At 40.5% G+C, this 15726-nt stretch overlaps 1 protein-coding gene across 1 annotated transcript in view; it reads left to right on the forward strand.

The window, feature by feature from the left end:
- Nucleotides 1-15726, forward strand: part of LOC117539119 (semaphorin-6C-like) — a 73028-nt gene that overhangs the window by 3609 nt on the left and 53693 nt on the right. The gene's annotated exons all lie outside the window — the stretch shown is intronic.

Below are 15726 nucleotides of genomic sequence, written 5' to 3' on the forward strand. Positions count from 1 at the left end.
ATGACGACTGGATCTGAATTATTTGTTTGTATTTGGTGGTTTGTGTTCCAGCTGTCGATCAGCAACTATATATCCATAATCTACCAGTTAAAGGAAATACAACTAATGTGTTGTGTTATATCAGCTGTACAATTTACCACATATGGTGTTCTTAGTTTCCATACCTCCTGTGTTTTACGAGCGACTTATCAAGTCTTGGCAAACGGCATAAAACACGATTAAACATGATAGTATATAAAACCATGCTCGTATCTACAACCTATAGAAATGCAAAACGGCCTCAGTTTAAACGTAATCCTGTCCTCCTGCTTACCGCATCATTTGTGACCTGCTCTATCGAAATCAGTCGCATTGACCCGAAGACACATTTTGAGTTGTATACACTGTTGGAAACAGTAGCGTGGCGTGGGAAAAAAATTAGGGGAAGCCAATAATACGTCCTTTCTTTTGAGTCGGGGGTGTGGTGGTCAATATAATAACGTAACCAGATGAGTGATTACAGCACCCGGTATCATTTTACACACATTTGTATCATACAGATGCAGGACTTACACACGCCTGTTATCTAACCGACAGGTCCGCACGCACTCTCCAGCCCAAACTCTAATAAGCATTCATTCACAAACTAAATCAGGAGACCTTTAACGTTTTACGTCCGATTCGCTCCTTTTTTCCTCGCTGTACACAGCTCCAGTTTGGGCATTGGCCTGTCATCAGATTGTATTTGTTGTTGCTGCTGTAGCGGAAGTTTAGTACAATTATTTTTGATGAAATACTCCAAATCTCCACCCTCCATAATTGCACTTGCTTCAGTTGCTTGCTACTTTCTAACGGCGGTGAGAGTGGTGCAGTGGCGCTATCTATCTTCTATCGATTAGATTTATGATTCGAAAATTATAAAAGTAGGGCAGACATGTGGATATTATCCGACTGAACACAACGTGCATTTATCTAACAGGTTCGTTTTCCACTGACCTTATTTCGAGCTATTTTCCAAAATCCTATGGAGAAATCCCATTGCTTTTTTGTCGAGGGAAACCGAGAGCAGCTTACTTCCGGATTTTAGGATGCGTCACTGCAACACTAAGTTGAGACGATTTGATTGGATTGTGAGGCAAGGGAAGCCAGCCGCCTCTGGCTTCCCTTGGCATGGCCCTGACCAATCACAGGTTGGCAGGGGCATCACGTGAGCCTCATCTGATTGGTCAATCCCTCCATTTTTTTTCACCAAGGGAAGCCAGATTCGGCTGGCCTCCTCTCGCAACAGAGAGTGCCATCTACTGTTTCACCATAACATCTAGAGGGCAGGGTTTCCGTTAGCCGGTAATTACCGGTTTTTAGCTGGTAAAATGTATTAAAAACCGGTAAATTCAAAACCTCCCGGTCAAAATGTCTGGTAATAATTATGGATGCTCCGATAGATCGGCCACCGGTCATTATCGGCCGATATTCACTCTTAATAGTTTGATCGGTGCTCTCTATAAAGGCCGATCAGGAGAGCTGGATCTGATCGATATGGACATAAACGCGAGTGAAGTATAACCGGACACGAGAGAGAGAGATCAGATCAGCTGCTGAGTCTGATGGAGACACGCAGCTCTGCATGATCACCTGAAGCCCCGCCTCTGTTTAGCGAGCTGCAGGAGCTGCATGAGAAACTGACGGGCTGTCAGGAGAGGGAGGGAGGGAGAGGGGAAAAGAGAGGATCCGTTTCTCCCGTGTTATTATTCAAAGTTAATGTAAACTTTTGAATAATGTACGTTATCTACTACAAGTAGTTTGTTTGAATGTAATAATTATGTTGTTTGTGGAATCATTTATGGAAAAATGAATCTGAATTTTTTCGATCTGTTACGATTATAGACTGAAGCAATATAAAAATGAGCCCCATTAACTGAGTTTTAAACATCAGCATATCTGCTCATAGTCCGGTAATTACCTGCTAACGGAAACTCTGCTACACAACTCTTACTATTATTAGTGAAATATGACCGGTAAGTTTCAAATTTATCCGGTAAAATAAATTCTGCCCGGACATTTGACCGGCGAGAAAAAATCCTAGCGGAAACCCTGCAGAGGGGCGCTGTTTGTTTCACTCTTTGTAAAATACTCAATGAGAATGGGGGAGCGACGGGCCGGCAGCAACACACAGCAAAGGAGAATTATCGAAACAAAACAAAATGTTTTGATTTATTTATTTAAATTATAACTACAATCCGAAAAAACAGGGGAAGCCTGGCTTCCCTTGGCCTCCGGGAGAAAACGCCACTGGTTGGAAAGAGGAGAGAGACAGATGGTGGAGGTAAACGGTACTCTGTCCCCCCCCCTCCCAGTGAGCTGTGGTGTTCCACAAGGAAGCATATTAGGTCCGTTACTGTTCCTAATTTATGTAAATGACATGTCATCAGCAGGTGACTGCAACTTGTTCCTGTTCGCGGACGACTCAGCCCTGCTGGTCTCTGACAGGAACAGGTTGCAGGTTGAAAAAACCCTCAGCTCCGAGCTCGGCAAAATCTGCACCTGGCTCGCCGATAATAAATTATCATTACACCTGGGTAAAACAGAGTCCATTCTCTTCGGTTCGAAACATAATCTCAGCAAATCCGACGACTTCTCAGTTGCAGTGGGCGACATTATTGTCACAAGTAAGAAGGAAATTACATACCTAGGATCTATTCTTGAGGCAAACCTCTCCTGTGACAAAATGGCATCCAATGTAATACAAAAAGTCAATCAAAGAACTAGATTCCTATACCGGATCTCCTCTCTGGTAAACAAAAACACCCTGAAAACTCTGGCAGGAGCACTCATTCAAGGGTACTATGACTATGCTTGCACGTCATGGTACCATAGCACCTCCAAGGCGCTAAAAATAAAACTTCAAACATCGCAAAATAAACTGGTCAGACTACTGCTTGACCTTTCATCTAGAACCCACCTCACCTCTGCCCACTTTGACAACCTAGGATGGCTTAGATTAGACGACAGAGTACAGCTACTTGCAATGGGCCTGGTCTACAAGATCCACTACACCTCTATGGTACCCATGTACATGTCAAAATTATTCCCAAAGGTCAAGGAATACCATGATCATAACATCAGAGGGAGCTCCACAAATCATGTGAAACCCAGATTTGGCACAAAAAAGGGGGAATACACGTTTCGCAATTATGCCACATCAAGGTGGAACGCTCTTCCCACAACTGTAAAGGAAAGTAAAACTATACTTACCTTCAAAACCTCTCTTAAAGAGCACCTTCGGGGGAGAGCATTGCAAAACTGGCCCCGGTAATGGTACAAATCTCAACCTGTCGTTCAATGGACAGCTTCCCCCCCCATCTATGTATATACTGGCATTTTAGACTCTGTTACTAACTGTATATCTGTAGACTTGGTATGTCTTAAATGTCCGGTTAGGATGTATTAGAACGAAATCGAAAATGAAAATTGTAAATAAGCAATCTGTATGTAAAAAACCACCTGTATGTAAATTATAAATAAGCCATCTGTATGTCAAATATGTCTTATATGTCTTAAATGATATGATGAATTGGAAATGGGGGACCCTGATGTAAACAAGACGAAAGTCTTTCTCTGGTCTGCATCCCCGTAACAATTGTATGTTTTGAGCTGTACTGTACTGTACCCAATATACAAGCTGTTAATAAACTTTTCAATCAATCAATCAATCAATTCCTAGCTTTCTAATGATATCAGGATTGTTTTTGTACTCCAAATATTAAGCGAAATATGTCACATTATATAATGACTGTCACCGAGTCATCATTTTGAGAAAAAGGCCTTCAAAGTTTCCTCTTCTCTGGAATCCATCGATCTGATTGATTATTAGTGAAGCAAATGATCAAAATACTACGGAGGGAAGATATTTTCGTTTGGAGGGGAAGCGCGCGAGTGTGTGTGTATACGTGTGTGTGTGTTTGTGTAATTTTGCGTTTGTGTGTATTGTGTTTGTTTCCCGGGAAAACCCTCACGAGAAACACCGGCTGTTGTTATGCCTGCTGTGACGTTAAGTTACTCCGTTCTCCGCTTGTAATTATGCCGAAGCTTCAAAGTTGTATTTATCATCTGAATTTGCCGAAACAAGTTTAATATTCTGAAAGCCAAGACTTTGTTTATTTGAAATCAGATGAAAACAAACTGTAACGGACCCTGCCGTGTTATCTATGATTACTATACACTTACATTCATAATGTCAGCTGGAGGGAGGGGGGGCGGCGCTGCGGAAGAGCAGATTGCCTGTCTTCGTCCCTTTACAAGCTTCAAAAAGGTATTCATCGTGTGATTTTGGAAATAAAAGTTTCATATTCTGAAAGCCAAGACTTTGTTTGTTTAAAATCAAACAAAACACCCGAACCCCCGAAAAAATTGTTTTTTACGTAAATCCACGTTTATTTTGAAATGAGCTGTTGCGACTTCCGACTGATTTCGATAGAGCGGGTCACATTTATGAGAATACTTTTCTTAACAAGAGAACATAATCGAGGGGTGATCAATAACATATCCGTATTTATTTATTTCTCCAAGTTATGTGTTTGTGTGCACTGAGGAGTCTCAAACAGGCGTTTGTTTAATCATTTTAAGATTGGCTTTAATCAATGTTTGAAAATGAATTCTTCATATATGATAAATGAGAGGTAACATTTTATTTATGGTATTATTTCCACATATTTCTCTCCATTCTTCCTTCTGCCAACGGTGTCGCAGTTTCTCGTCTCTCCCGTTGTTGTGCTTAGTGCGTACGCATGGGTTAGAGTTTGCGTGGAGGACCGCACGTTTTCCCATCAAGTTTGTTTTTTATAAATCGCAAACATTGCTTAGAAACTGGCGTACGCCATCTTTTGAGCGTACGCACCGTTTATAAATGAGGCCCCTGGACTCCAATCTGTCCGATTGAGTGTCATGTACAACACAAAGGCATTAAATGTTATCGCAGCAGCGGATTTCTGGCCTCTAATCCTGATCTCACTCACTCAGGCAGAAGCTCCCAAAGAACAGGACCATTTTGGACTCCAACAGGTATAAGTTTCTTTCCCACTGATGATCTGCATTATTAGAAACGTGTACTTGTTTGTATGAAAGAACATGTCAAATGTTTGGACCCTGAATAAACCTGTGGACATTTTGTTGTTCAACTATAACCTACATACATTATCTTAAACTAAAAACAGGCTGTGCTTTGTCATGGAAAAAGCTCAAGGTGAATTGTTCAACATTTGTAAGGCATCAGGTTTGTAGTGTTTGATGTGAAAGGTTTTAATTAAATAAAAAAATGTGCGTGGTGTAGAGCCGATGAATGGGAGTCGGAGGCGGTGTGTTTAATATGGAACTCCACACTTTATTTGTAATTTAACTAAATACACAAGTACGTACTAGCTGCATGCTACTGCAAAGCTGGAATGCTAACAACAGGAAACCGGAACACCAAGTTTAGCATATCCCTCTGAAAGATGGTCGTACACTTGTGGCGCTTTTCCACTGCAGGACCTAGCACAGCTTAGCTTAGTTTGGCCTTGGTAGGCCAGGCTCACTTTAAGCTCCATTACAGTTAGTAACTGGGGTAGTAACTATAGTAACGACGCAGTGTAGGCGGGGCGATCGGCTGTTCGTCGGGCGGAGCGACGCTGCGTAAAACTGCTGTGAGTGACACACCTCACAAACACCATAACAATGGAGGATTTGGAAGCGATCGTGTACTTTTTTTCTTGATTTTTATCACAGCAAGGAGGCAAACTTTGTTTCGGAAAAAGCTGCGTATATCAAGACGAAATACAGAAGAAGATAACCGGAGAGTTTGGGCAATCATACAACGCAGCAGATACGACAAGACGACTGATCACTACAAAACGACAACGCTACTTGGTAAGCTAACGTTCGCTAACTAGCAATTTGTTTAGGGTCACGCTCACTATACGACCAGTGTTTCAAGTATTCAATACATTTTAGCTACTACTTTTACGTATTAAAAATATGTATGCGTTTTTATGTGTATTTCAGAAGTTATACCATTTGCAAAGTCGCCACCGCAGACCATGTGTTTGGACGTCCAACCGAGCTACCGAGTGGTGGGGTGGTTTTATTCCATCTTTCACACACACTCAGTGGGTGCAGAACTTCAGGACGTCTGAGGAAACATACACCTATCTGTGCAACACATTCATTGTACTGATTGTAAATTGTATTGAACATAAATACATATTTTTTACTCTTTCACATATACATGTTTGTCAAATGATTTCCATTTTTTAAATCAGAATTTACTATTTAGTAAATATTTGAATTTCAAGCACCTGTAAGTACTGCCCCATAATAAGAACATTTGAGAAAATAACAGATCATGAAAAGAAAATCTTTCTAATAAATTAAGAAAGTTGTTTTGTGGTCTGTTTTGTTTGTTTAGATCTACTATTAACAAAGGAAATCACGATAAAAATACTTGTTACAAACAAACAGTTTAATCATCAAACAAGTGCAAATAACAAAGCAAACTATAAACATAAATACAAAAGTGTAAAACACAACCAAAGTATATACATAAATGCAAGTGTAAAAGGCCACTACGGCCAGCTGCAGGTGCCGTTCCTGCTCGGCCAGATCGGCACTGTGCATCTCCCTCAGGACTGTGAGGTGCTCCTCTTGCCTGGAAGACAATAAGATAAGATAAACCTCTTTTAATCACCGTAGGGAAATTCAGGTGTTATAGCAGCAACAGCAATAAGAATGAAAAACACAGGACAGGTACAGGTCACATAAGGATATAAGAATACTGTACAATAAGTATAAACAGAACAACAGTAAGGATGAACTAAAGACAGTTCTGGCCCTAGATGTTTACAATGATTGTGAAAGTGAATTACTCTATGTCTAGCCTGTTGGTAATGAATATAAATATATGTATGAGTATGTACAAATATACAGTCATGAAGTAAATGGATAATTACAAATGAATATAAGTATGAATACATATGAGACCAGTTTAAAGTGCAAAAATCTAAACAAAGCACAGTCCAAAATAAGTGGAAAGCAGTGCAGGTCCATGTGTCTGCTGCACAACACTTAACAATGAACAATATACAAGAATATATTAGGATGTCTAACACAATTGTACTAGCTGCAACATTAATAGTGATTCTTACTACTTTTACTTTTGGTACGTTACTTTACTTGTAACAGAGCATTTCCACACAGTGGTATTGCTTATTTTACTTACTGACGATGATCTTAAGTTTAAAAAAAGTCACAATTCCAGTCGTTTTGCCATGCCTATTTCTTACCTAGAACCACACGCTGGCTGTCTGCGTTGCTGGTGCTCGAGCTGAACGGTGCTCTGGAGCACTGCCATCACTCGTTGTTCGGGCCTCGTCCTCGCTAGTCACAACGACATCTAGAACAGCATACATGACTTGTTAATTCCACAAACTACTGCAGCACAATACTAAATAGCAACAACAACTCTAGAAAACTGGATGTAAACAATGGTACATATGGTGTTAGCAAACAATAGCTCTAGCTAATGCTATCGGTGCTAACCGTAGCTCTTCGGGGCTCCATAAAAGCATGGCTTGTGGAACATAAATGTAAGGATAAAATAGGTTTGTTTGTTAGAAATGAGCTTTACAATAGATAGCGAGCGACACAGCGCTTTCAAGCAAAGAACAGACACTGTTTTCAAACACTTACCATCCTGCATGGCCGTTGCGGAGTCCAGGCGTCGTTTCGCGTTGCGCCGTCGAGCTCCCGCTGTATTCTTTTCATCCGCAACAAGATGGAGTAACGTCTGTAAGAGGTACAGACGTGTTTACGTCACTAGTTTAGCATATTCAGCTCGGTTGTTGGCTTAGTAAGAACCTCGATTTTGGAGGGCCAGAAAAAAAGTGAAAAAGTACCCGTAAGCCGGAACTACCCCTAGTGGAAAAGCAAACAAAAGCGGGCTAAGCCGTGCAGATCCTGCAGTGGAAAAGCGCCATTGGTTGATGATTTTGAATTTATTGTAAACTCCAAAAATCAATGGAAGAGCTATACAAAGACACAACACAACAAATGCATTTAAGCTTCATCCATATTAGCATGACTTTAGCATACCATTAAACAAGTGAACTGCAAATAGTTAGCAAAGTTATAAAACAGTATAAACGAATCAGGACACATTTTTATATTACAGTTAACACTAACCTTGTGCCTCTTCGGGTGGTGCTAATACTTTAATGTACATTTTATCTTTTGATATCGCCGTATTTAAATGTAGATATCTCCGTTAATGTCTTTACTTTATCTCCGTTCATCTCCGTCAAGTTTTTTTCTTTGGGAACAGTAGCTTCCTGTTAATAGCGCAAAGTCACCTTAAAAATAAAAGCATGTCTAAATAAAAAAGGCATCACTTTTATTTAACATATATGTTGTTCCAATTGTCGAGGTTACACAAAATATGCCCCATTTTGTTACTTGCTCTTTTTTCTGTTACATCCTCATTTGTTTGGGCATTCAGATGTCTTATTTTATGAAAATGTGTACGTTTTCTTATATTTACTGTGCAGAAAAAAACTTTTTCAAAGAAGATATATTTTGATATTTATTTTTATTTTCAAAACAGTAGCCTACTATTAAGATATTTTTCTTATTGTATTTGTTTATGATTTTTTGAGAAATACAGATTTCAAAATGATAATTTGTCTTTGCTCTGTCCCTGACCAAGCAAGTCCATATTACACTTTGTCGATTAAATCGCAAATCGCAATATTGTCCACAATAATCGCAATATGACTTTGTCACCAAATCGTGCAGCCCTAGTATATATCCTGGAGTCCCTCCGCCGTCCTGGAGGTCAAATCACAGTAGGGTCATGTAACCAGGTAAGACCCTCTGATCAAACCCTGACCAGGGAGAGTACAGAGAACTTTCTTGGAGCAAAAATACCCACTTTGATGTGTCGGAAACATTTCATTCACGACGGAGAAAAAATAATGCAGTCACTCTGAAGGTTGCTGCGGGAATGTGTTTTTCTTATAGAGTGAAACATACCCGTCACTTCAGGAAGGAGATTGATCTGCCAATTATTGAACAATTATGGGCAGGATATTGAGTTATTCATGTCTACGTTGATGCTTTCTCGCATCATAGGTAGAGTGAGATTGCAGGATGAGGATCAACAGGAAGTGACAGGGTGTAGTGGAGGTTAAACTCACATTTACCAGCATTCTACATAGAGAATTTTAGTCTGTTTTATCTGTTTTTAAAAGGCAGACATAAAGTATAATTTCTGTATAAATAAATCTGAGATCATAAGGTTATAAAAGTATCTGATGCACATAAATGTTTTTTACCTTAGAGCGGACAAGGTCTTTTTGTCTTTACTATGATCTTATACATATAGAGCTGAAACTATTTTCACTTCATGGATCAGCTGTTATTAAAGTGCCTTGATGAATTATTGTATCTAAAATGACTGACAGGGATATATTGAATCTAAGGGAGCAGAGGAGGATTAGATTTTTTAATTTAAATTAATAGTTGATTTTCAAATAGATGATTATTATTGTTTGTTAGTGGACTCATCACTTACTAGCACTATTTATTTCAAAAAGTAACATTGTAATGTACATAAGATACAGTAAACAGTTGTACCGCAGTAAGTCACGCTGCTCAGAGTCGCTGCTTTTGAGTGAAAGCCATTTTCAATTTAGAAACAAAATCATGACAGCCCTGGATGATTTTTCAATATTCTGTATTTCTTTAAAAATGTTTTTGAACATAAAAGACTTGTTTGTGTTTCCTTCTGTTATGTTACTATGTTTGATGTACAGCATTACACATCACCATATAGAAACATATTGCCGGGGCTCAACAGACATTGTCTACAGATTATCAGATTAATGTCCATCTGTTGTGTTGGACATTCCTTTTTAAATACATGATCCTGCCATGGAAGTCAAGGTTCACACCACTCTAAAATATAAACCAGGATTAACACCAAAACCAGAGTTTCCCATAACCCCCCCCAGTCTAGACTCTGTCCTCTATTGTTCCCTCTGACCATCTCTCCCGTCTCTGAACCTGTCAGCAGTCCTGTCTATTGTGTGTGTTAACCTTGATGCACAATAACCTGTGTAGGGCGGGCACTGAGGAGGAAGTGGAGAGAATAATGTTATCGCAGCGCAGGAAGATTAGCCGCGTGGCTGTGAAAGCCTCCAACCTGCCGCATGTCGCATTATGTTCTCCTTCAAATCCAAGCCTTTTGTTCTAATCCTGTGTGTGTGTGTGTGTGTGTGTGTGTTTGTGTGTGTGTGTGATTTGATAATTTCATTAAAAACGCCTTTTGATTATTATAGTGTTGAATGTTCAAAACAAAGTACTTTGGCAAGTTATGGTATAAGTTGTAAAAGGCTGAATAAGCACCGTAACTTTCATGATATCATTTCTCGGTCATAATCGGTTGTTTCCGTGAACGGCCGAATGTTGTGTCAAGGTAAATGTTGCGGCCGCAAGGTATTGTGGCACAGCATTTTCTTCTTTTCCTTTCGTAAAGGAAGGCCTCGTGTTCCCTAAGCTAAAAGAGGTTATTAAAGAGCCTGTGACAGCCTCCCAACAACTGTTGTGCAATGAAATATTGGGCTACTAGTCATCTCGAACCGTCAGTTTAAAAAAGAAGGTGCGATACCGTTCCGATAAATATCAATAATTTCGAACATCGCGGGGAAATTCCTTCGACTCATTTTGAAGTTTTGGGGGAAGCCGGAAGTGACGTCAATGCGGGAACGCTTCACTGTGCGACGAGAGAGCCAAACACGGACAAAGTGTGTTGTCATGCGTAGAAATGGTGAATTACTGAGTTTAGGCACGTTAATAACGTTTTAATGAAGTTGACTACAGTATATTCATATTTGTCAGTGCTTTCATGTCAATTCGGCGAACATAAACATAAATGATCGTGGTGAAGATGATGATTACATTAGGATTACAAATCGGTTGCGAGAGCTGCTGAATTTCCTCCCGTAGGATGTGATATAAAAACAAATCGATTATTTTTGTAGTTGTAAACTCAAGTGGATGAAACTACATTTATTAGTGCTTTCATGTCAATTCGGCGAACATATGATACATTAAATGATCGTGAGGATGATGATTTAAAAATCGTTTGTTTGAGCCGGTCTGCATTTCCTGATGAAAAAACAAACCGATGCTTTTTGTAGTTGTAGTACACCAACATGGATTAAACGTGTGGTTTTTTCACCACAATGTTGGGGAAATTAATGGATAAAATGCACGGATTATGATTATTATTATTATTATCATTCCCACTCCGACCGGGACACTAGGTCCACCGTTTCCCCGCAGCGAGGCTCCCCCCGTTGACAGTTTACGTGGGCTGGGCTGGGTGCAGTGGCGGACTGGCCATTGGGACGAATCCCGATGGGCCGGTACCGAAGTGGGCCGGTCGGATAAATCACTAGCACATCCCCCACTCCCCCCGTTGACAATTTACTAGCGGTACCGAAGTGGGCCGGTCGAGAGTCCCGGGATGATTTTTAGTCCCAGTACATTGACGCACCTAATTCCTAAACTTCTAACAGATACAACATAAAGCGATCCTTCAGCCTCATATGAGCTCTCAGACACGTTCAAAATTAAACTGTCATCGCTGTCTGAGCTTGCTGCTGTGTGCGCCATCGTGCGTTTACATGCAGATGCTGGGATCCTGAACAGTGCAGCTGGAGCGCTGTGCCTGCAATGACGTCACACATCATTTGGCGGGACTTGAAGAATCCCCGAGCAGATCCAGGAAATGGTCAACATTGAAGGGCAGATTAATGGTTATCAAAGTACAAATATCCAAAATCAGTTCAGTAACGATTTTCAAGGGGACAATATTTACTCAAATTCATGGGTTTGGATGATGGGGGAAACTCGTGTCACAGGCTCTTTAAGGAAGTTTCAAAGCTCCTTTCCTGTCATCTAGAGAATTCCAACAGCTCTTATCATGGCTGCCACTGAGGTACTTCTGGGTCATTTCACTCCACTAGGAAGGTTCCCAAGCTAAACTGACAATTCAAACCCAACCATGTATCCTAAGAAGGGTATATTGCAGGAATTGAACAAAAAGGCAGGAAGTGAACAGGGTTTCCTTGTCTGAGCGACAAAAGCAGCCCAACAGTAAATATAACCATCCAGAACCTGCAAAAAGCAAATACAATGCATTTAAAGGCCAAGAGCATTGATATGATTGCTTAACCCATATTTTATAATCTATAACATAGTGTAAATATTAAGTAACATCATAAATGCTGTGTGAGTGCAACTTTGAAATACATGTTACTTAAAGTGGACCTATCATGCTATATTTGAAACATATATTGTAGGGCCATACCTATATAAAAGATGTCTGTGAAGTTTCTTTTTCAAACACCAAACAGATTTTAGCCATGCCTCATTTGCTCTTTTCCAGCCCTGTTTTTGTAACAGCTGATTCTGCTTTTGTGGCAGACTACAGCGCCACTTACAGGCCTGGCATATGTACTACAGCGTCTCCAGCGCTTTCGAGCGGTCTCTCATTCCCCTGATAGGTGGAGAGTTGCCCATATAGGCGGAGCACCCCTTTTCTGACGTCAGAACAATTCAAATCTGTATCAGCTCCATTGCAGCCCCGTTTTTAGAGATTTGGGTATGGAGGAAAAGAGAGAGGGTTTTGTTTTCTGACACTTGGTGAGTTCCCTGACACACCGGGGACACATATTCATGTATAAAAGACGTACAAAAGTGCATTTTGCATGATAGGTCCCCTTTAAATGTTATCCCAAACTCAACTCCATCAGATTTCGCATTTAAGGAGTGAACACATTTATTAAATTGTTGCCTATTAATCTTTTATGGTTATAGCATATACAGATTTAATATAATAAAATAAATCGGCTCCATTGTCACAGACCCCCTTTCCAGCACCAGTCAGTTTAGCCCGATATCCCTAAGGGTCAGTTCTGTTAGATGCAGACTTTAAGCTAAGGGTTTGGAGCAGAGGAAGTTGCTTTTAGATCTTAGTGTGTGTTCAGTAGTTCACTATGTGGAGTAACATCTTGGGTAAAGTTCAAAGGGAGAATATGGGAGTTCTTTTTCTTCAAGAAACACACTTGTCAGAACCAGACCATGCTCAACTTAAAGGTGGGGTAGGTAATTCACTTCAGAAACACTTTTTGTTATATTCCATGGAATGCTCTTAACATCCTGATGAAATGAATACATTAAATGCTTTGACAATAAATACATAAAGAAATGTCATCTGTGGAAGTCGTGGCGATGTAAAAAGCACGACCAGTTATTTTAGCCGGCCCGGCTAAAGTAACTGGATGGCCTACCTGCCTGTCAGCCTTCCATCTCGTGCACAAACTTATCTCGTGCCTTCATTGGTCATGTGTTGGAGGAGGGGCTCTGTAAGGAAGTCTGAAGGAAGGGGCAGATTTTTCTCGGCTGCGTAGTTTCAAATTTTAGCGCACTCAAGCTGGTTTCTCCATTCTTACCTACCCTACCTTTAAGAGAAGGGGTTTCAATCAGGTCTTCTCAGCCTCATATCAATCTGGACGTAGAAGGGGGGTGTCAGTCATGATAGCAGATACGTTTAATTTTGAAGTCCAGTTTGAATTCAAAGACAAGGAGGGGAGGTACATTATGGTGGGGGGAAGATTGGAGGGGATCGAAGTTCTGAATGTGTACGCTCCACCTGGAGCAAACTGGTCCTTCTTTAAGCACATTTCCGATCTAATGTTAAGTAAAGCCCGGGGCCTCATGATCTGTGGAGGAGATTTGAATGTTGGATTGAACCCCAAGTTGGACTCTTCCCAGGGATCCAGTTCCCAAAGTAGCTCATTGTGCAGAAAAATCAACAGTTTAATGGAAGATGCAGGTATAATAGATGTGTGGAGAGAGTTTCACCCCTCAGTTAAAAATGTGACCTTTTTCTCGTCTCCCCACTCTGCATACTCTCGTATTGACTATTTTCTAATGTTTTACAAAGATGTGCATGTGGTTAAATCATGCAGTATAGGAGTAATGGACATGTCAGATCACTGTCCAGTTCAAATGTAAATATAATTAAATGTTAAAAGGCGAGTTACATCATGGAGATTAAACTCATCCATACTGAATGGGAAGACGAAGCAAGAGATGAAAGAGGAAATAGGAAAATATTTGGAAGATAATGATCTCTCCCACATTCCTTTGGGATGCATGCAAAGCGGTGTTACGAGGGAAAATAATATCGAAAACAGCTGCAATAAAGAAGAAAAAACAACAGGAACTAATTAATTTAGAAATAAAATTGAAAAAGCTACAAACGAAGCAACATTGGACCCAAATCTTAATAAAGAAATGCAACAGCTAAAAACTCAAATAAACAATATCCAATCACGAGACATAATAAAAAATGTGATGTTTGTAAAACAGAAATATTACAAAATGGGGGGTAAATCAACTACATTATTGGCTTATAGATTAAAAAAACAACAAGCTGAGATAACTATACAAGATTAGAGATCCCCAGGATAAAGGACTAAAATATGATTTGGATGATATCAGCAGCTGCTTTGAAGCATACTACAAAAAGTTGTACACTCAGTCAGAATTAAACAATGATGACCAAGCGGAGACTCTGCTTGCGGGACTGGACCTCCCAACGGTGACATATAGCAAAAATAAGTCTTTAAAGGCAGCAATTACAATTGAGGAATTGAGTAGGGCTATTTCTGGGCTCAAAACCAACAAAAGCCCTGGTCCAGATGGATACACATTACATTACATTGCATTTAGCTGACGCTTTTATCCGAAGCGACTTAACGCACAATAAGTGCATTCGACCAGGAAGATACAAACTTGAAGAAAACAGAATCATATAAGTACATCAGGTTTCAAAGAGCCAAAACATTTAGATAAGCCAGCCCTTTATTCATATATAAGTGCTTTGTTAGTAATTCTATGGCTCGAAGTGGAGTCGAAAGAGATGAGTTTTCAGCCTGGAAGATGTGTAAGCTTTCTGCTGTCCTGATGCCAATGGGGAGCTCATTCCACCATTTTGGAGCCAGGATAGCAAACCCACGTGTTTTTGCTGATGGGAACTTGGGTCCCCCTCGCAGTGAGGGTGCAGCGAGCTGTTTGGCTGATGCAGAGCGGAGTGCACGTGCTGGGGTGTACAGTTTAACCATGTCCTGGATGTAGGAAGGGCCAGATCCATTCACAGCATGGTACGCCAGTACCATTGTCTTGAAGTGGATTCTAGCAGTTACTGGAAGCCAGTGGAGTGAGCGGAGGAGTGGAGTGGTTTGGGAGAATTTAGGAAGGTTGAAGACCAGACGAGCCGCTGCATTCTGGATGAGCTGCAGAGGTCGGATGGCACATGCAGGTAGACCAGCCAGGAGGGAGTTGCAGTAGTCTAGGCGTGAGATGACGAGAGCCTGGACCAGAACCTGAGTCGCTTTCTGTGTCAGCTGGGGACGTATCTTCCTGATGTTGTAAAGCGTGTATCTGCAGCAGCGGGTTGTAGCAGCGATGTTTGCAGTGAAGGACAGTTTGTTATCTAGGATCTGTTATGGAAATCTAAAAACCCCAATACTGTAGAGTACAAGTCAGAGTGATCAAATCAAATAAATGATGAATCAGACAGTTATCTTTCTGGTATTTATTTGAAGCTTCAAATACATTATTAATACAATACAATAAATATAGACACAG

This window comes from Gymnodraco acuticeps, unplaced genomic scaffold (genome assembly GCF_902827175.1).
Source record: "Gymnodraco acuticeps unplaced genomic scaffold, fGymAcu1.1, whole genome shotgun sequence".
In the NCBI taxonomy this organism is placed as follows: domain Eukaryota; kingdom Metazoa; phylum Chordata; class Actinopteri; order Perciformes; family Bathydraconidae; genus Gymnodraco; species Gymnodraco acuticeps.